Here is a 22661-nt window from a genome sequence, read left to right as displayed (position 1 = left end):
GGCTCTCCTTTGTGAAATTTAAAAATGTTGGTGAATTGAATTTACCTGCGCCCAAAGAGGAGTTTCCCCTCTCCATCTGTACCCTTCTCACCCTCAGCAAGTTTTCCGAGTACCAACCCTTGTTTACAGATCAAGGACTTTTCACTTTCTCAAAGCACCTTCTTCAAGAAATGTAAAAGTCATACCGTGAACCGCCGGCCCGGAAAGCTTTGGTGGCTGAGGTGGTGCCTCGGTAGGCGGCCCCTGCCCCTCCTGGCACCGTGGCCCTCGAGGGGGGCACTGAGCACCTTGCCCAGCAGCTGAGCCAGGGACACTGCCAGCGCCAGGCGGCAGTTCTGGCATCAAACGCCTGAGCTGAGGACGCATCTTCCAGAAGCCACAGCCCTTCCCTGGTAGCTCCCAAGTCTCCCACCTCTTGGCCTCCTGCCTGCTCTAACTCAGCCTGTGCCTCTATCCATCCCCAAGAACCCCAGTCCCCAGCCCCTCAGACCCACGGCAGATCCGTGCTGCTGCACCCCAGAGCGAGCCTACGCCCACAGACACACGCCCCCTGCGGCTCCCCCGCAGTGCTCCCCGGCCTCCATCTGGGCGTGACCCGCGCCTCCAGCGGCCTCCCCGGGGCCCCTGAGGCCCCGGACCTGATGCGCGCAGCCCCGCGCGCCCCGGCTCACTGCGCCACTCTCGCGCGTCGGCGTCCCCAGGCTTTCCGGGAGGGGGCGGCAGGTGCTTCGGGTCATCAGCCCAGGAAGTATTTTTGTGCTGGGACCACCAGGAGAGGGAGGTGGCCTGAGCAGGGTCCAGGAGAGCTGAAACACAGCCTTTCCCCCACCCACTTTGGGTTTTCCTTTTCGAAGTCTCAGCTGGGGCGGGGGCACCAACAGGCAGGTGTGTGGGGCCGGCAGGGGACAGATCAAAGAAGAAACTTGCTCCTTCCCCTTTGTCATGCAGAGCCAGCTCGGAAATGAGCCGGCCTCCAGCCCGGGACTAACAGCTCCCGCACCCGACCCTCCTCAGACCTCCCCTCCTCTGAAGGATGCCCCTCCTCCTCCCCTCTCCCCCCATAAATCCTCCTCGTCCCCCAGGGCGGGAGGTATGTGAATGCACCGACTGGAACCAAGAGAGATGGAGCAGAGATAGGGCTGGCACCAGGAGCTAATGGTTTTATGGATGGGAGGGGACCAGGTCCCGGTAGGGAGGACGAGAGAAAAGCTTCAAAGCGTTTCCTCGTCCAAATATCCTTAACTCCACCTACCGGTCCTTCCCGGGATTGCAGAGCTAGGGCTGTCCCAGGCCTCCAGCTTCTCCAGCCTTCTCCCTGCGCCCCGCAGCCTCCTGCCCAGCCCATGCCCAGCCCACCGCCCTGCGGCCTGCAACACCTACTCTCCCAGGGGACTTTGATCCTCACACATTTCCACCTCCATGTAGCAGAGTTCTCCTTCCCCACCTGTGACACTTGTCCCTCACACCAGTGTCTCTCACCTCTGTCACCCTTCCATCAGGCTCCAGTGAAATCCCTCTGGCCCTGCAGGTCCTAGTTTCAGCCCAGGCTACATTGTTTTCTGAGCCAAAGACAGGCGTTGGTCCTTGCTGATGGTCACTGTGGCTTTGACTGCCTCAAGGACAGGCTGACACAGCGACTACGGCCAGACTCCCCAGGAGCTGCTAATCCCGCCCTCAGTGCCTAATAAACATATATGGAGGCAGCAATCACTCTCGCAGCTGTTTCCACTCCACCCCTCGACCCCCGCCCCTGCCCTCAGCTTTCCACCAGACTCTCAGCCCATTAAAAATGTGCTTTTAAAATTGCCCCCCAAAATGGCTCTAACATCTGCAGTGGCTTCTTTCTCTGACTTCCAGATGTGTGGTACCTGAAATTGAATTCCCCCATACACACGTGGGTGCATGCTCGTACACATACACACACACACACACACACACACACACACACACCAACCCCCTCAGGACGCTGTCTATCCTGGTGGACAGATACGAGCCAATCCTTGAGTGGCCACAGAACTGAAGCCAGGCAGCTGTTTGCCCTCTCCTACATTCTTGCGCTGGGGTGGGCTGGGGTGGGAGGAGAAAGGACCCTTTAAAAAGTAAATGCTGCTGACTGGTTTCATCAGCATGAGCAGAATGGAAACTTCTTGCCTCAGCTCGACTGGGGAGGCAGGAAGCTGTATGGGGGCTGATGGTTTTGTGTTAATGAGCAGGTCACATCGGGACCCTGTTTATGGGTCACTATTGAGATTTATAGCAGGATTGAACCAGGGGAGGCTCTCCGTTGCGTAGGAAGAAAGATCTGGTAAATGCCCAGCAGGCAGGGAAAGGTCTTTGCAATAACTACAGACTTCCCCAGAGATCTAAAAAGTTTCCTCTTCCTAAGACGCAAATGCCAATGCAAACACACCAAACACAGTAGTTAAAAATGTGGGGCTCTTTGGGAGGCTGAGGTGGACAGATTATCTGTGGTCAGGAGTTCAAGACCAGCTTGGCCAGCATGGTGAAAGCCCATCTGTAACAAAAACCACAAAAATTACCCGGATGTGGTGGCGCACACCTGTAATCCCAGCTACTTGGGAGGCTGAGGCAGGAGAATCACTTGAACCCATGAGGTGGAGGTTGCAGTGAGCTGAGATCGCACTACTGCACTCCAGCCTGGGTGACAGAGCAAGACTCCATTAAAAAAAAAAAGAATGTGGGAATCAGTGTGTCTATTCTTTAATAATGACTGGAAGGCTGTGGGGAGGGAAAGATGCAAAATTCCCAATCAGGATCCTTCCACAAGCCAGAAGGAGCTGGTCAGACATCTGCTCTGCTCCTCGTCTTCGTTCAGCCATTCAGCCATTCAATACATTCATTAATCAAACGAATTACACACTGGGTGCCTCGTATGTGCCAGTTACTGCTCTAAGTGCCAGAGATATGGCAGCAAACAAACAAATACGTAATACGTTGGGTCCAGTAAATACTATGAGAAAAATAAAGAGGGGACCAGAATCAAGTATGGGAAGGGGTGCTAGTACACTTGGTGTAGGGTTCTTGGGAAGGCTACTTTCTGAAATATCTGTGCCCCCAAAACCACTGTGTAGGCAGGATGGTGGGAGGGGGTGTAACCCTGCTACACCTCCAAGACCCCCTCTAGGGCATGTCCAAGAGACCGCACTGCCTCACTTCAGCATCACAACCAAAGAGGTGCGTGTTTGAAGACAGGGACTCCAGGATCTTTTCCTTTTTCTGCTAGTCACCCATTTTCATTCTCTTTTTTTTTTTTTTTTTTTTTTTTTAGAGGGGGTTTTGCTTTTGTTACCCAGGCTGGAGTGCAATGGCGCAATCTCGGCTCACCGCAACCTCCGCCTCCTGGGTTCAGGCAATTCTCCTGCCTCAGCCTCCTGAGTCGCTGGGATTACAGGCAGGTGCCACCATGCCCAGCTAATGTTTTATATTTTTAATAGAGACGGGGTTTCACCATGTTGACCAGGATGGTCTCGATCTCTTGACCTCGTCATCCACCCGCCTCGGCCTCCCAAAGTGCTGGGATTACAGGCGTGAGCCACCGCGCCCGGCCACCATTTTCATTCTCTTAAGGGGCCACGTCCAATCAAGCCTAGAGTTGAGACCTGAAAGAGGGCCCGGGACAGATAGAGCTGAGCCGCCAAGCATGTCTGTGCTTTCTACCATACTTCAGAGCAGTGCCTGAAAAAAAATCCCCGTCCCACAGACAGACGAGGGGTGATTCCAGGTCCTCAGCCATTCACACAGTCCCACTGAAGCCTAGGACTGACTTCCCCACGCCCAGAACTCAAGCATCTCCGGACTCCTTCGGGAAATGTAGCCACCTCCCACCCCTGCCCCTCTCCCCAGACAGGCAGCCTCACATCTAGAAACCTATGCAGAAATAGCCATGAGCCTCCGCGGGCACCTCTTCAAGGTTGCTGAGCAGGCTCCTTTGTCATTGAGGTCATACTTTCCAAGAGGCCTTCCCTGATCGTCCCTCCCAGAGAGGGTCCCTACAGCCATTATTTTACTTCTAATTTCTCACATACTTTTGCCGCAGCCTTTAATGTGACGTGGAACAGTGTGGCATGCTCATATGTTGTGGTTTTTTTTTTTTGTTTTTTTTTTTGAGACGGAGTTTCGCTCTTATTACCCAGGTTGGAGTGCAATGGCGCAATCTCGGCTCACCACAACCTCCGCCTCCTGGGTTCAGGCAATTCTCCTGCCTCAGCCTCCTAAGTAGCTGGGATTACAGGCATGTGCCACCATGCCCAGTTAATTTTTTGTAGTTTTTTAGTAGAGACGGGGTTTCACCATGTTGACCAGGATGGTCTCGATCTCTTGACCTCGTGATCCACCCGCCTCGGCCTCCCAAAGTGCTGGGATTACAGGCGTGAGCCACCGCGCCCGGCCGGTTTTGTTTCTTTCCCTCATATGCTCTGGGAATGGTCTTATTGACCATTTTCTCCCCAGTGGATAGGAATAGTACACAAGGGTATGTGGGAGGTGCTAGAAAAATATTTGTTGACTGAAAGAAAAGAAAAGCACTCTTACTTGGTCACCCAATGGGGAGCTATTGAATGTGTGATTTAAAAATACACTTGTGGCCAGGTGCAGGGGCTCACATCTGTAATCCTGGCACTTTGAGAGGCCAAGGTGGGAAGTTTGCTTCAGTCCAGGAGTTCAAGACCAGCCTAGGCAACACAGTGAGACCCTCTCTCCACAGAAAATTTAAAAAGTTAGCCGAGCATGGTGGTGCATGGGAGGCTGAGGCCAGAGCATTGCTTGAGCCGAGGAGTTCGAGGCTGTAGTGAGTCGTGATTGTGCTACTGCACTTCAGTGTGGGTGACAGATTGAGATCCTGTCTCAAAAAAAAAAGAGAAGAAGAGAAAAAACAGGCTGGGTGTGGTGGCTCATGCCTGTAATCCTAGCACTTTGGGAGGCCAAGGCAGGTGGATCACCTGAGGTCAAGAGTTCAAGACCAGCCTAACCAACATGGTGAAACCTCATCTCTACTAAAAATACAAAAATTAGCTGGGCATGGTGGTGGGCGCCTGTAATCCCAGCTACTTGGGAGGCTGAGGCAGGAGAATTGCTTGAACCCAGGAGGTGGGGGTTGCAGTGAGCCAAGATTGCGCCACTGCACTCTAGCCTGTGTGACAAAGTAAGACTCTGACTCAAAAAAAAAAAAGAGAAAAAATAAGAATACATTTGTGATTTTGTTAACATTCCTGGCGTAACAGGGTAGACCATCTTAGCAGTCTTTGGAAAGGAAATGCTTCCCTTTGTGAACTCCTGGCTGCATTGCTGTTGAAGGGTGGGCCTGGGACTGGATGATTTCCATGGGACAGGGGCAGGGGCAGGTGGAGGAGGAGAGGAGTTGCTAGCTGGAGTCCTGTGCCTTCTCTCCCTTTGACCACTCATTTATCCTACTGCAGAGGAAGACTGTTTATGGACCTCAGAGCAATAGACAAATACCTCCTACAATGTACATCAGGTTCACTCATTTCCTTCCCAATTTCCAAGTGAGTACTCATCCTCCTGACATCTAAACGCCAGAGCAGTTCTTTGTGGTCTCACTCACAACTGCACATAGATACAATACCAGTTTTCTCTAAAATACTAATTTTACATCATAGTATTCCCCCATTTGAAAACTTGTAGTGGTTCCCAGTTCCTTATTTCCAACTTGGCTTCATCTTCCCTCTTATTGTTTTCCTGACTTTCCCAATACAAGGTCTTCTTTTCCAATCTCCTTCTACTCCTAGTAGAACAAACCCTACTTTTCCCCCAAAACCTCATTCTGATCCTCTTCGCAAGGACGCATTCTCCTCTGCTCTGCTGCAGCCCGAATCTTAAGCTACTTTCCAGTTCATGCTCAAGATTCACTCCCTCCGTAAAACTGTGCTTGATGAGCCTCACTCATGAAAATCTCATTCCCTGAGACCTCCTTAGCTTTTATGAATCCACGTGTCTGCTCTGCACCTCCCTGCCCCACATATGCTGCCTTGGGCCGTTTCTCAGGTGAAGTATATACTTCTTACTTCTCTAGTAGATCAAATGGTTCCCGAAGGTTCAAACTTACCTTTTTTGCTTTCTCTGAGAGCCCTTTTGTGCACAGTATTGTTTTACCCGGCAGTAACAAATGTCTCTTGATTGATAACCAGTGACAATAGCTAGTATTAATGAACATTTATTGAGCACCTTCTAGTGCACTGAACTAAGTGTTTTACATCTATTTTTCTCATTTAATCTTTACTAAAATTTGTGGTATATGTCATTATTATTCTCATTTTGAAAATAGGAAACTAAAATGAAGTAATTGTTCATACAGCAAGTGAATGGTTGACCCTAGCTTGGAATCCGGATCTTTCTACTTTTCCCAAACACAGGTCCTCTCTGTCACTAGAGCATAACATGCCTCCTCTGCTTTCTTTTCTTTTCTTTTTGGAGATAGTCTTACTCCATTGGCCAGGCTGGAGTGCAGTGGCATGATCTCAGCTCACTGCAACCTCCACCTCCCAGGTTCAAGCGATTCTCATGCCTCAGCCTCCCGAGTGGCTGGGATTACAGGCATGCACCACCACACCCAGCTAATTTTTGTATTTTCAGTAGAGACGGGTTTCACCAGGTTGGCCAGGCTGGTCCCAATCTCCTGACCTCAGGTGACCCACCTGCCTCGGCCTCCCAAACTGCTGAGATTATAGTCGTGAGCCACCGCGCCCGGCCTGCTTTCATTTCTTCATCGCACCATTGCCCTGTTACTAAGGCTGCGAGTGGCATGACAGTCAGAAAACAACATTCTGATATACAACAGGTAACACAAAAAGCAAGGTCTGTAAAACATGCCAAGTTACTAGTATAATACATACATACATACATACATACATACACACGAGCCTTGTGGGCAGAAAGAGCTAGACTTCTCCCCTAGCCAAAATGCTATGTGGGTTGAGAATAGGCCAGGCTGCTTAAAGCTGGGGGAATTAAAATATAACAGCTTTAAAGAGGTGGTACTTAATTTTACTTTGGGATGGAAAAGGCAATCCAGGTTAAGAGCTAAGGGTCTGGCAGGGTGGACCCTGGTTTGGTGTGAGGGGCTCACGGGAGACACTGGCAAAGGTGAAATACAGAGTGAATGTGAAGATACACAAGGTTTGGAGAAAACGTGGAAGGACGTTTTAGATCAGCCTTAACAGTGCAACCGACCAAGAAACTACGTCCTCTGCAAGAGAAGACTACTTTGATAGCACAAAATTGTCTTGCCTTTCCATGGATATAGCAACCAAAGAGCTCTTTACAAAGCCTAGATTCGACCACGTGACTTCTCTGCTTAAAACCCTTCAAAGGTTTCGTATCTCCTAAAGGATGGAGTCGTAACTCCTCGCCACATTACACGAGGCCATCCAGAATCTGACCCCGCCAACCTTGCCATCCTCTTTAGGATTTCACTTTTTGCTCTCGAACCCCAAACTCCTTATACCTCCTCACCCAGCCCCACCCTGTTTCTCCCCACTGTGCCTTGCTGCCTTCTGGGAATGGTTTTTTTTCTCTGTGCAGAGCAGCCTTCTTTGACATTGAGGTCACACTTTCCAAGAGCCCTTCCCTGACCATCCCATCCAGAGAGGGCCCCCACACCACCGTTCTGTTTCTAGCTTCTCGTATGTTTTTGCCGCAGCATTTAATGTGACGTGGGACAGTGTGGCATGCTCCTCCGTTGTGGTTTTGTTTCTTTCCCTCATATGCTCTGGAAATGGTTTTAAATAAATACCATTTTCTCCTCTGCGGATAAGTGCACAAGGGCATTTGGGAGGTGCTAGAAAAATATTTGTTGACTGAAAGAAAAGAAAAGCCCTCCTCTGGCTCTCAGGGAAAGAGGAAGCAGGCCACTAAGGCCAGCCTCTCTTGAAGACAAGGAGAGTCCCTTTGGCTTCCGTACAACTCGGTCCATTCACCTTGAGGGAGCTGCTTTGATTGTGCCTCCCCTTTTAGAGACTCCACTGCTAATTGAGATTTTGGAGATTCCTGGTCCCAGACTTATCTCTCTGCCTTTCCTCAAAGACACGAGTAACATTTAGCTTCTAAGAGTAAAGTCCGGGACTGCTTAATAAGATAATGTGAAAATGTGGCCGGGTGCAGTGGATATCCCAGCACTTTGGGAGACCAAGGCAGGTGGATCATGAGGTCAAGAGATCGAGACCATCCTGGCCAACATGGTAAAACCCTGTCTCTATTAAAAAGAAAAAAAAAAGATAATGTGAAAATGTGTAAGACCTTGGGGAGTGCCCCAAGGTGCATTGGTCTAGCTGTGGAAAACAGAAAACCTGCCCAGAAAAGTATACTACAAGAAGTATTAGGAGAGTCTAAGGGAGCAGCTGCAGTCACGATGTGGGATTTGAGTAGGGCCTTGAAGAACGTGAGGGCTTTTAACAGGAGGAAAAGAGCAGGAAGGATTTCATGTGAAGATGTGGTTTGGTCAAAGAGAAAATGTCAAGGAGTTTTTGGGAGAGGAGGAGAGAGATGATAATAAAGGAGGGCTTCAACCATTTCCAATGTTTTCAGTATCGCTTGTTTGTGAAATTTATTAAGTCCCTCCAAAATCTAATGTGGCCCAGGTCATGGTGACTCAAACCTGTAATCCCAGCACTTTGGGAGGCTGGGGTGGGAGGATCACTTGAGGCAAGGAGTTTGAGACCGGCCTGGCCAACATGGTGAGACCTCATCTCTACCAAAAAAAAATTAGCTGGACACGGTGGCACATGTCTACAGTCCTTGCTACTCAGGAGGCTAAAGCGGGAGGATCGCGGGAGGTCAAAGGTGCAGTGAGCTATGATTGTACCACTGCACTCCAGCCTGGGTGACAGAGGTCTCCAGAAAAATAAAAGTTAGGCTGGGCGCAGTGGCTCACACCTGTAATCTCAGCACTTTGGGAGGCTGAGGGGGGCAGATTACAAAGTCAGGAGTTCAAGACCATCCTGGCCAGCATGGTGAAACCTCATATCTACTAAAAATACAAAAATTAGCTGCCTATTGATAACTCAGTATCAATTACCCAGAAAAACTCCCATGATGACATGCTTCCAGTTTCTGGGGCAACACTGCAGGACTGAGGTCGAAGATGTAGGCGACCAGTCACCCTGGGTACTGCCCTTCTCATCATAAAATATGGGTTGAGTGACTCTTCCTAGAGAGCCAAGTATAGAAGTCAAAATGCTGATTGATTACACACTTTCATTTCAATCATGCATGTTCTCTGTCTTCCAATTCTCATCCTGGGTCCAGGACTGAAATCTTGGTATCTTTCTGACCCCTCCCTCTCCTTTGCCTTCTACCTCGTATCGATTGCCAAAGTCTCTTCATTGTATCTCTGTAGTGTTTTTTAATATATTCCCTATCACTATTCCGACTGTCATGCTCTGAGCTACTAAAAGAGCCTGCTAATTGAACTCTTTTTCTCTAACAAATTGCAAGTGTCTTATGTCCTTTTATTTTTTTTTTTTGAGACAGAGTTTTGCTCTGTCCAGGCTGGAGTGCAATGGTACGATCTTGGCTCACTGCAACCTCTGCCTCCCAGGTTTAAGTGATTCTCCTGCCTCAGCCTCCCGAGTAACTGGGATTACAGGCATGTGCCACACACATTTAATAATTTTTTATTTTTATTAGAGACAGGGTTTCTCCATGTTGGTCAGGTTGGTCTCGAACTCCTGACCTCAGGTGACCTGCCCGCCTCCGCCTCCCAAAGTGCTGGAATTATAGGCATGAGCCACTGCACCCGGCCCTTATGTCCCGTTCTTATCTCTTGAAAGAATAAATGAATTTCCCCATGTCCAGTTACCTAACTTTCAAAGTAACAGCCAGTACCCAGGTTTCTCAAAGTGTGGTCTGCTGTATCAGCATCATTTAGAAACTTGTTAGAAACACAAATTCTTAAGCCCCACCAAGACCTAATAAATCTGACACCCTGTGGATGAAGCCTAGCAATCTGTCCCAACAAGCCCTGCAAGTGATTCCAATGCCCATGAAAATTTGAGAACCACCGTAATTTAAGCCATCCATGGAAATAAGCAATGAATTAATACACTAAGCCCTTCAAGTAACACGTATGTATTTTATTTTATATTTATGTGTTTATTTATTTTTGAGACGGAGTTTCACTCTTGTCACCCGGGCTGGAGCACAGTGGCGTGATCTTGGCTCACTGCAAACTCCACCTCCTGGGTTCAAGCGATTCTCCTGCCTCAGCCTCCCAAGTAGCTGGGATTACAGGCGCAAGCCACCACACCCACCTAATTTTGTATTTTTAGTAGAAAAGGGGCTGCTTCATGTCGGACAGGCTGGTCTCAAACTCCTGACCTTAGGTGATCCGCCCACCTCAGCCTCCCAAAGTGCTAGGATTACAGGTGTGAACACCCCTGCACCTGGCCTGAACTGTATACTTTCAATGGGTGAACTGTATGATATGTAAATTATATCTCAGGAAAGCCGTTACACTTTTAAAAGTATCACTGATGATGCAGTTAATCCCACCCCACTATAGATGTCTGTGCATCAGGAAATAGGTCAAGAATAGCAACACTCTTGACTGGTTGGGTGCAGTGGCTCACACCTGTAATCCCAGCACTTTGGGAGGCTAAGGTGGGTGGATCATTTCAGGTCAGGAGTTCGAAACCAGCCTGGCCAACATGGTGAAACCCCACCTCTACTAAAAATATAAAAATCAGCTGGGTGTGGTGGCAGAAGCCTTTAGTCCCAGCTACTCAGGAGCCTAGGCAGGAGAATCACTTCAACCTGGGAGGTGGAGAATAGAACGGATAGAACAATTAACTGTGATATACTATGACAATGAATTATTATGCAGTAAGGAAAACAAACTACAGTTACAAGCAACCGCATGCATGGATCTTATGAACATAATGTTCAGAAGAAGTAAGTCATAAGAAAGTATATGAACTATGGTTCCATTCATAGCAAAACTATCTCATTTAGGGATCCACACATTGGTGGTTAAGCCATAAAGAAAAGCAAGGAAATGATGACGTCAGGGAGGGAGGGAGCTGTGATGAGGAACGGTCTGGAGGAAGTTCCCGGGATGCCAGCGATGTTCTATTTCCCAACCTAGTGGCGGATATGTGGCAGTTCACACTAGAGCTATTTATTAGGTGGTGCTTATATTATGCTGTATGTAATTTTCTGCATTATATTATACAACAAAAATATTTAAAAATAAAAAAAGTCTTAATACCTAACAGATTGAATGAAGGTCATTATATATTATATTTTCTTGGTGGAAAGTGCAACTACAGTCTCGCAGGGCATGTGACTTATTTTTATTTTTCGACTTAAAAAAGAGGATCGTCATACTCAAAAAGAAATAAGTGTTGGGAAATTTAGGTACAGAGACAACCGCATGAGATAACTACTTTGAGGACAGGTGGCGCTGGTGGGAGGGAGTTCAGTGCAAACCACATGGGTATCGCGCAGACAGGGCCGGGCCTGGATCAACTGCACACGAACGGCAGCCACTGCGCCAGGAGCTGACTCAGCATTTTGCTTCCTCTCTTGCTCACTCCAGGAAATGAGGATCTGGCAAAATCACCCTCTGTCTCACTTTTTTTTTTTTTTTTTTTTTTTTTTGGTCAGTTACTACTACTTAGTCCTGTAGCTAGCTGTTTCTCTTGCATGCATTTTTTTTCTAGATATCATTCTTCCCTAAAAAACATTTTTTAAAAGTAGTAACCTAAGATGAATGCAATAATGTACCAATGACTTTATCTGCAAATTCCACCACCTCTTAGAAGAATCCCCGGATGCTCAACTTTCTTCTCAGCTCAATTAACATAGCCTTTCCCTGCCAGCCTTAATTATTTCTCCCGAGGGTCTCTGTCTCTAGGTCTCTCTCTGGTTCTTCCTTCCAAGTTTTGCTCAATGAATCCACCTAGCCCCGAGGCACAGTATTCCTTTGTGTGATCTGCTTGTGTGTGTGTGTGTAATCGACAGTCGGTAGCGATGAAAATAAAAAATTGGGCTGGGAGAGGCTGTACCAGCTCCACCATGATTGCAGCAGTCCTTTGGGAAGCCTCATCTCCCAAACATTCTGTCTTTCCTCGTTGTTTCTCTAGCTTGCAGGAGAACAAATGTCTTAGGGGCGGGGAGGGGGTGGGGGCTCTGTAGGAATGATGAGATTTAAATTCTGACCCTTAAGAAAAATGCGAAACTACCTTTCCCCAGAAATGTGTATGTCATTCCCAATGATAATGTACACAATTTGGGAAGCACACAGCAAAACAGACCCAATGACAGTGCAGGGTGGCAGGGGCACAGAAATAAATTCGGAGGCCTCCACATTACAATCCAATGCCTGATTTTCCAGAGAATAGAGCTTCCCAGCTTCCAGCTCCTGGTGCCTGAAGCAGTGTGAAAGTGACCAACTCATGCACTGTGAGATTCCACAAAGTAGGCCGAGCATATCCCTAACACCCTGGGTCACTGTACAGTTCCCAGAAATGGCAGATCCCAGCTGACTCATTTTACTTGGAAAAGCACAATTTTCTTCCCAGGTATTAAGCCAAAGTCCACTGGAAGTCTTATTCTGTGCAGATGATAAGAAAGAGAAGTTTTCCTTCTACTGAATACTGATGAAATACTTTAAAAGATGCTCTAGAAAAGAAGGCGGAAGTGTATGGGCCACAGGTCAGTGTGGTTTAGGAATTGTTTCAAGAAACATGGCTGTGGACTTTCTTTTCAAGGGCTGGAGAATTGAGGGGTGTTTGGATGCTCTTGTCTTGCAAGTAATCTGTTTTCACCAGATCTAGAGTATAGCTGTACTCCAGGGGACCTCGATATACACATTATATATACAAATATATACATATAATTGTGTTTCTTATTTATGGCATATATAATAATCATTGTACTAAACGCATTTATAAATCTGGATTTTCACATGTGGTGTTTTCTGAAAGTAGTTATATTGACTCTTTCTAAACAATTCTGTAACTCCCCCCCACCCTCAGAAACTCAGGTAAGAAGTTACGGCCTCACCTAATTCCAGTCTTCTTGCTCTGTTGAAATCTTACTGAAGCTGTCAACCTTCTCCTTCAAAAATTAGCAATTTCCGTTTGGAAGAGTAGGATAGTTATTTTATTTTTGTAAACAGGCAGGAGATGAATGTTGCAGTGAACGGAACAGCGGAAGTAGGGCAGCCGGGTCCACGGCACCTTCAGTGGCGAGCCCCAGAGCCTGTCTTCATCCGTCAGGTATGCAAGGGCAAAGGCAACACTCTAAAGGCACAGGGGAGCGGAGAGGCTGCAAGCAAATTCTCTTCGCCACTCTCTGCTCATGCAGAAATGAAATCCGGGTTTTCACTTAGGGGGAAACCAGTAGCTCTAAGTAATGTGGGTCTCCCTAATACCGTCCCCAGCTGTCAGCCGTGCGTCTCAAACTGCTCCTTTGATTGTGTGGGGAAGACCTTCCAAATCTTCTGAGAGAAGACGAGCCAAGCAGCTTGCCAAAGAAAACCACAGGCAAAACAGGTTCACGCCTACTCAGGCGCAGCACCAGCTCCTTCCTCACCGATGAGAAGGTTCAAAGCCAAGCTGGTCACCTCTCCTGTCTCCCCTTTCAATGCTAAGCAGCTTACATTCCCTTTGCCAAAACTAGAGTCCCTGCCAGCAAACCTCAGACCAGGTTTGTGAGTCTCACAAGCCCCGGTTTTGAGAATTAAGTAACTTCTGTGGCTGCCTCAGGCAAAAGCATGATCACCAAATTCAGGCCTGGGCAGGTTACAGAGGCTTTTGGTTCACCATCCAAATTCTTTTTCTTTTATGACTCTGCCGGGCTTCTTTTCACAGAACTCCTGACCCTCTTGCTAAATTGCCCCCTCGGCTGCCGGCGTTCTTGGTGAGGGCTGCAATGATGGGGGTCAAGCGTTGCTATCTATGCTGCCCCAACAAGGGACTCCACAGAAAATGAAGGTTAACACGAGGACAGCCTCTGGGAAGCACCTAGCATTCAGCAGGCACTCATAAATGTTAACTGTTCCTCATTTAACAAATGCTTATTGTAGGTTTACCGAGTACACAGTACTGGATAGGATATTCCAATAAATTAATAAAAAGCTACTCTCCTAGGAACTCAGTATCACTGCCCAAGGTGGTAGCCACTGGCCACATGTGGCTATTTAAATTAAAAATGAACTAAAATTGCTGGGTGCAGTGGCTCACGCTTGTAATCCCAGCACTTTGGGAGGCTGAAGTGGTTGGATGAAGGTCAGGAGTTCAAGGCCAGCCTGACCAAGATAGTGAAAAATTTTTGTATTTTGTAAAAGTACAAAAATTAGCCAGGCACGGTGGCAGGCACCTGTAATCCCAGCTACTCAGGCAGCTGAGGCAGGAGAATCTCTTGAACCTGGGCAGCAGAGGTTTCAGTGAGCCGAGATCGTGCCACTGCACTCCAGCCTGGGCAACAGAGACTCCGTCTCATAAAAGAGAAAAAAAAAAAAAAAAAAAAAGAACTAAAATTAAATGTTCATTTCCTCTGTTGCAGAAGCCACATTTCAAGGGCTCAGTAGCCCCAAGTGGCTAGTGGCTACTGAGAGTTTATGGACTCTCTCATAGTGCTGGTCTAGAGTGGAAGCCAGGCAAGAAAACAAACCATCACTTGTACAAAACCAAAATCTCCATTTGAAGTGGCACAGTAGGAGCTTTAAGAGTCACCTGTAATGTACCACGGCACTCAAGGTAAGGGTGCCAAACTCTAACCTACCTCCCGGGAGTGACACCTCACCTACCAGTCATGCAGATAATCATTTTCTTTTTCTTCTTTCAACCCTAGCAGATGAAGGAAGAGACCACCATTTTCTATTCCAATGACAACCTATACTTCCCATTGTGACAGATAATCATTAGGAACTAAAACAGCCATTCTATAATGATCTTGAGAACAATTTCCCATTATCAGAACTAAATGATTTGCTATTTTAAATTTGTTAATCAGAGTAAACGAAAAAGTGCGGACCCAGTGAAAATGCCAAAAAGTAATTTAAATGGAATTCTTTCTGTGACTTTAATATAAATCAACTAACATTATTTAGCATCTATTAGGTCTTACTCGAAGTTGAGTAACAGAAACTCTGATAATCTTGTAGCGGGAGGCAGACATATGCGGTTATGATATTTAGCAGGGCAATACTTTATAATGAAGGTATCAATTACTATCCAAACACCTGAGAAAGACTATGCTGTTTCAAGGGTGGGGATGCTTCCCGGGGATGATGGTGTTTGAATCTGTCCCTAAGAGGACAGGCAGGGCTCCCACAGCTGGAGACAGGAGAATGAGACCCACCCACTGAGCAAAGGCACAGAGGCCTGAAAAATGCATGAGGCGTAGTTTCAAGTCCAAAATTCAACTTCAGAAAACAGAAAAGTGAAGGGGGAGAGAAAGAGGGACACACACAGAGAGAGAGAACCAAAGTCAAAATCTAAAGACAAACAGAAGTCATTAATTGTTGGTGAAGCGGAACCTTCCTACTGGGGCCCCGTATAAGGAGCTGGGCATCTCCTTTATCTGCAGGAGACCTCCAAGGCATTTCAACAGGGGAGGCATCATCAGATATGGATTTAGAAAGGCTCTGGTAATCATTTGCTCCAATCACGATGGACGGAGTGTGGAGGGTAAACGTCTGGAGGCTGGGAGCCCAGCTGGGAGGTCTGATTAGGTGGAAACACTACAAAGTACGGAATGAGAGCACTGCCAGCCTGAGCAAAATGGAGGGGAGGGGGTGTGGTCTGTGCCTTATGCAGCCACGGGATGAGAAATGTCAGCTGCCGGAACCAACCACCAGCACACGCCCTGGGCCGCTGGCCTCTGGTCACTGCTGAATGGAGACGGAGAGTCCTGATTATATTCTATTGGCATGTGGCTTTGGGGAGAGCCCACTGTTTCTGTGGTCACCTCCTCAGCTGCATGAGATGGCTGGAGCAGGTGTGATCTCCATGGGATCCAGCTGTCTTGTAAGCACAGGCCATGGGTCGGAAAAAGTCGCCACTTCTGAAAATACAAACAGTTGGAGGTACATATCCCACCACCTAGGAAGAATCAGCAGAACCCTCTTATTAAAATTAAGACAAATGGGCCAGATGCGGTGGCTCATGCTTGTAATCCTGGCACCTTGGGAGGCCCAGGTGGGTGGATCACCTGAGGTCAGGAGTCCAAGGCCAGCCCGATCAACATGGAGAAACCCCATCGCTACTAAACATACAAAATTAGCCGGGCGTGGTGGCACATGCCTGTAATCCCAGCTACTCAGGGGTCTGAGGCAGGAGAATCTCTTGAACCCAGGAGGCGGAGGTTGCGATGAGCTGAGATCAAGCCATTGCACTCCAGCCTGGGTAAAAACAGCAAAGCTCTGTCTCAAAAATAAAAAATAAAAATAAAAATTAAGACAAAATGACTGTTAATAGTAGAAATTATCATTAATTATTTCTGCTTTCATAGGCATGTATGTATTTGTCCAAGAAATTACTTCACCCTCATATGATATTCTCCTCCTTTGGACCCTCGAAGTCTACTGTAGCAGAGATCACCTGATGGTCACTAAAACTGCATGCCGCTGGACTGCATCACCCAGCATCCATTACACTCAGAGGTAATCACACAACTGGGTGCTATCTAAAGGCATGCTAGAAGAAGTGATGTCTGCAACTCCCAGGCCTGGCCTCTAAAAATCTCCAGCCAGGAGTCCTCCAAGCTCGTTTTTCTCCTTTCAGCTTGATGCAGAAAATCATGGTGGCTTTCAAAGCCAGGCCAAAGATAGAGTGAAAATCAGAAGCAGCCCGGGCCCAAAATTACCAGGGGGAGAGCTGCCTGATACTAATGAACATCGATTTTAGCTTTTACAAGAGCTAGAAATAAATTTCTATGATTTTAGAGCTAATGTACATTTGGGGGATTTGTTTGTCACAGGAACAGCAAGAGCTTAACTAATACAAACTCTCACAACACTTATTCTGTTCTGTATTAGACTTGGCTATATACTTTTTAACCCCTTTTGGACTGTAAACACCTTATTTTTATTTGTAGTTTCTCGAGGGGTTTCTAAGATTATCGAAGGGACATCAATTGTGCAAGGATTATTATCCCCATTAAACAGATCTAGGCTGGATGTGGTGGCTCGCTTCTGCAATCCCAGCAGTTTGGGAGGCCAGGGTGGAAGGACCACTTGATCCCAGGAGTTCCAGACCAGCCTGGGCAACATAGTGAGACCCCTAACTCTACAAAAATAAAAACATTAGCCGGACCTGGTAGTGCACGCTTGCAGTCCCAGCTACTCAGGAGGCTGAGGTGGGAGGATCGCTTCGGCCTAGGAGTTGGAGGTTGCAGTGAGCCATGATCATGCTGCTGCACTCCAGCTTGGGTGACAAAGAAAGATTGTATCTCAAAAAAATTTTTTTTCTAAAGATATGGAGGTATCCAGCCACTTGTTCATCTAAGGACAAAGAGTGAATGAGGCAACAGTGTCTGATTCCTATCCTTTGAGGCCTAGGACATCTTGTCCCTCTGGAAAGACAGGGAAGAACACCCTTGAGGTATTGAAAAAAAAAGGTTTAATCCTATATGAAGCTATTTGCTGAGAGCAAGATCTAAATAAGAGCTCATCGTGTTTTACTAATGCAATTCCAGCTTCCATACAACTGTGTGACCCTAGACAAGTCACACACGGTCTCCAGGTCCCAGCGTTCTCAGTCAGAAAGTGACAGGCAGAGCCAGAGAAGCCCTGAGGTCTCCTCCAATCCTAACTTCTCCGGCATCTATTGACCAGTCAACCAACCCACTTAAATTGGACCATTAAGTTTATTGGGCCATTCATTACTCTTTCAAAATAAGTTATTTTTAGAACTCCCAACCTTTAATGAAAGTAAAGCCTAATAAAACGCTAAACTGGGTTTTAGTTTTAAATGACAAAAGCTAATTAAGATGTTTGGATATTATCATTTTAAAAAATTACTTCTCACAATGGGAAAAAAATGCTCTCAAATTTTAAGCTGCCTTTCTTTGATTATTCGTGAGGGTATACATTTTTTAGATGTTTACTAATCACTTGTATTTCCTCTTTCATAGCTTTTTTAGTTGTAAAAGCAGAACACTTGCGGTAGGATAACAGGAGGAGGTATTACTGCCTGCGTGTTTTAGCCAGCGGCCAACTAAAGAAGACTGAAGTATTTTGCCCAGAACTGTCACCAGCTCAACCTACTTGGAATTGCAGGACTCGCAGCATTGGTTCAGCTCTGTGCCTCTCAGAGTATGCCTGCCTTTCATTATGTGTGAAATTCAAAGGAATAAAAGTGGCTGCAAGCATAGCATTGTGGGGTTCCATATTTATTCTCTTTCTGTGACAGCCGCATCCAATTTTCTCAGTTGAGAAGTCAAAGGGGTTACAAATTCCATCCAGGACCTGGAAATCCAGCTGGGCTGTTTGTGTTTTCTTCTACTTCTCCATGAATAAAGATTCTACAGAAGCGGCCCTAAACAAACAATACTGCTAATGATGTGTGAGCCAGATGGGTCCGCAAACTCAACTGGCCAAGGGGACGCTGGCTTTGCCTGGCTAACTCTAGTGCAAAAATTTGTTTTTGCCAAAGAAACCTTGTAACTAGATATGTGCTTGAATGACATAGAGCGGAAGTGTTGAATCAGAAGGCATTTTTTTTTTTTTTTTGCCCTGCTGCTTTTCCGAACCTAACCATGCTTTGTGGCCACAGCTGTCCTGAAATCACCCTCTGTTTCTAGGTGATACCGTGCTTGTGCAGTGATTCAAATGATGGACAAAACAAAACAACTCCCTCCTCCTATGTGGGTTCTGTCAGCAAAATAAAACAACACTGTTGGTTTCAAAAGCATTTAGAAATTTAGCTTAAAAAATAAAGTTAAATAACTGACAGAGAGAGAAATACCTGTGCAAAACAATGCCCAGGGTCCTGAAGTTCAAGTCCAGGGAACATGAGTAAGGGTCTCCAGCAGATCTCAACTATTGGAGCAGGATAAGGGAGGAGTGCCCTCTGTCTCCTGCAAAAGGGCCTCATCCTTGTGGACGCTGCTGTCAGGGATGGCTGGATCTGAAGCTGGGATACGCCACAAATAAATGCGTGCTACTGGCACACGGCATTACTGTGGTTTCCTTGTCTCCAGGGCTGCATAAGAAAAGCCTCACTTCTTCTACTCATTTGTAAGCACATTCACTGTTCCACAGAACGCCTGGGCTCGGGGCGGCACCATGAAAGTGAGAACAGGAATGTAAAAATGCATCCCAGTGACCATCTCCAACTCAAAATGACTGAAGCCCTAGGAAAATTTCAGTGGTACAATGTATTCATGTTTGTGTGAGAAGAAACCACACACCCAACACTAAAAGCCAGTATCAATAACCAAAAAGTCAATGGAAAACAGCGCAGTGTAACATAGCAAGTATAATATGACCGATTTGGTTCAGTAGGGAGCAGCATGGGATGGTATGTGGCAAATGATAAAACTATTGCATTTTTCCAACATTAAGAAAACATTGTCAAATACAGAGGCAAAATCAGAACGTCTTGTGTTCTTCATCCCAGCTCCTACACAGCCCCAGGCTTCTCCCCATCTGTACATTAGAAATAACCTCCTTTTCCCCCTTCTTTCCCATGCTTACTGCCCACCTCCAACACATATTTTTTAAATTATTTTTAAAAAGATAGAGACGCAAAAAAAAAAAAGATAGAGACGCCGGGCACGGTGGCTCACGCCTGTAATCCCAGCACTTTCGGAGGCCGAGGCGGGTGGATCACGAGGTCAAGAGATCGAGACCATCCTGGTCAACATGGTGAAACCCCGTCTCTACTAAAACTATAAAAAATTAGCTGGGCATGGTGGTGCGTGCCTGTAATCCCAGCTACTCAGGAGGCTGAGGCAGGAGAATTGCCTGAACCCAGGAGGCGGAGGTTGCGGTGAGCCGAGATCGCGCCATTGCACTCCAGCCCGGGGAACAAGAGTGAAACTCTGTCTCCCAAAAAAAAAAAAAAAAAAAAAAGATAGAGACTAGGTTTCACTGTATTGCCCAAGCTGGTTTTGAACTCCTGAGCTCAAGTGATCTTCCCACCTTGGCCTCCCAAAGTTTTGAGATTACAGGCATGAACCACTGCACCCGGCCCCCAACACATATTAACCAGATAAAAATAATCAAAATTAGAGTCAATATTTATTAAGTGCTAACTGCATACATTGTACTAGGGGCTGAAGGATGGGAGGAACAGGGGCCTGGTGAGATGAAGGTTAATGAAGAGAAACAAAACCCTTGCTTTAGTTCAGCAGTGAAAGCAGCCAGGCCAGAAAAGGCCAGGGAAGGAGTGGTAACCACAGGCCAGAGAAGGTTGTAGGATTCAGGGCCATGTTCCTATCTCTGTAAAACTCTGGGCAGCAGCCGCTGTACAATCTGTCCCTGTTTGGTTACTTTGTTTGAACACACAGACCTTGAGATAATTTGTATGCACAGAAGTAAACTTTTCTTGACCCATTAAACCCCTTCTGACTTAAAAATAAAAAAAAACTTTGTTTTAATTGAAACAAAGCACATAGAGTAAAATACACAAGTCTTAAACATACAGCTTGATGCATTTTCACATATGCATAGATCCATAAAACTAAGACCCAGACAAGAACCACCTAACCATGGGCAAACCAAATTAATATGCCGCAGATAAATGTAAGAGTAGAATCTGGTTGAATCTCCAATACATCTTTTAAAAGTTGTTTTAGCTGGGCACCGTGGCCCATGCCAGAAATTCCAGCACTTTGGGAGGCTGAGGCAGGAGGATCACTGGAGACCAGCCTGGGCAACATAGGGAGACCCTGTCTCTACAAAAATTTTAAAATTAGCTGGGTGTGGTGGTACATTCCTGTAGTCTCAGCTGCTTGGTAGGCTGGGGTGGGAGAATTCCTTGAGACCAGGAGTTCAAGGCTGCAGCGAGCCACAATTATGCCACTGCACTCCAGCCTGAGCAACAGAGTAGAGATTCCCTGTCTAAAAGAAAAAAAAAAAAGGAAAAGAAATAAAAGTATAAAAGCTGTTTCATTGTTGCTGTTTATGCTGATATTTAGAGACAGTTTATTCCTTGGGGGTTTGTGGATGGGAAATCAACTAACAAGGATCCAGGAAATGCTAGGAAATATTCTCCTAGCAGGCACACATACACTCATTCAAAATAGAATTTTCTACTTGTGTGGGGATCGCTCAGAATCCCTAACATTTAAGAAATGTTTAGGAAAACAGGCTCTGACTTACTGCCACCATGTATTTTGCATCCCTAATATTTAGGAACAGGGCGTGAAGCAGTGGCCTTTTACATGTAATCTGGGCGCTTCCTCTTACGTAACACCACAAACTTCTCGTTCTCTCCAACTTTTTTTTCCTTTGCAAGACATTTCTTTCCCACGGTAGGACAGTGACAGTTGACAACGTCTTTTTCAGATTTCCATTCTTCTGTTTCTGGCTTTGTCTTAGAATTGAAGTGAACAGGTTCAAAAATAAGCTTGATTTTCTTTAAAAGAAAAAAAGCAAAACAAACAAACAAAAAACCTCAGTTTGGAACACAATCATTGGAATTGAACCACCTGCTCTCTCCCAGAGCCATGGATAATTCAATGTTAACCATGGGATTATGTTGGTGGAGGATTTCAAAATGCTCATATTTTAAGCACTTACTATCTTTTTTTTTCTTTTTTTGAGATGGAGTCTTGCTCTGTCGCCCAGGAGTGCAGTGGCACAGTCTCAGCTCACCGCAACCTCTGCCTCCCAGGTTCAAGTGATTCTTCTGCCTCAGCCTCCCGAGTAACTGGGACTACAGGCATGAACCACCACGCCCGGCTAATTTTTGTATTTTTAGTAGAGACGGGGTTTCACTGTGTTGGCCAGGTTGTTCTCAAACTCCTGACCTCAAGTGATCTGCCTGCCTTGGCCTCCCAAAGTGCTGGGATTATAGGTGTGAGTCACCGCGCCTGGCCCAGCACTTAATATCTCTACTAAAGGTACTAAAGAATTAGCTGGTATGGTGGCACACGCCCGTAGTCCCTGCTACTCAGGAGGCTGAGGCGGGAGAATCTCTTGAATCCGGGAGGGCGGGGGTTGCAGTGCCACTGTATTCCAGCCTGGGTGTCAAGCGCAAGACTCTTTCTAAAAAAATAAATAAAAATAAATAAAGGCAACAAGAGCAGATGACTGCTATCCTGAGCATGCGCCTGGGTGAGGAGACTCAAAGACGCTTGCAGGTCCGAGGAGAGATACTCTTAACCTGACTTGTTCTCATGACCCTGAGAAAGTGACTTCTCCTTCTATGCCTTAATTCATTTGTAGGCAAACAAACAAAAAGCAAGCATTGTCATTAAATGTCTACACAGTGCTTTTATTAAATATCTACACCCGGCTTTGGGTGTCATCTGGTTACTAAGATTTGCTATTGGCTGAGCGCCGTGGCTCATGCCTGTAATCCCAGCACTTTGGGAGGCTGAGGCGGGCAGATCACGAGGTCAGGAGTTCAAGACCAGCCTGGCCAATATGGTGTAACACCATCTCTACTAAAAATATAAAAATTAGCCGGGTGTGGTGGTGTTCTCCCATAGTCCCAGCTACCAGGGAGGCT

At 46.5% G+C, this 22661-nt stretch overlaps 1 protein-coding gene across 3 annotated transcripts in view; it reads right to left on the bottom strand.

Moving 5' to 3' along the window:
• The window catches only part of WNT5B (Wnt family member 5B), a 119507-nt gene that overhangs the window by 14771 nt on the left and 82075 nt on the right, over nt 1–22661 (bottom strand). Inside the window, exon 1 of one of the 3 annotated variants that reach the window (XM_032254454.1) lies at nt 1480–1640. The exons of 1 other annotated variant lie outside the window; for it this stretch is intronic. The gene's annotated coding sequence lies outside the window, so the exon portion shown is untranslated. Of the gene's footprint in view, nt 1–494; nt 599–1479; nt 1641–22661 lie in introns of those variants that run through there. One more of the 3 variants, XM_032254456.1, reaches the window with a different exon arrangement.

Source organism: Sapajus apella, unplaced genomic scaffold, assembly GCF_009761245.1.
Source record: "Sapajus apella isolate SASKATOON/1434 unplaced genomic scaffold, GSC_monkey_1.0 scaffold86, whole genome shotgun sequence".
In the NCBI taxonomy this organism is placed as follows: Eukaryota; Metazoa; Chordata; class Mammalia; order Primates; family Cebidae; genus Sapajus; species Sapajus apella.
Note: the sequence above shows the minus strand (reverse complement) of the source record. Positions and strands in the feature narration are given on the sequence as shown.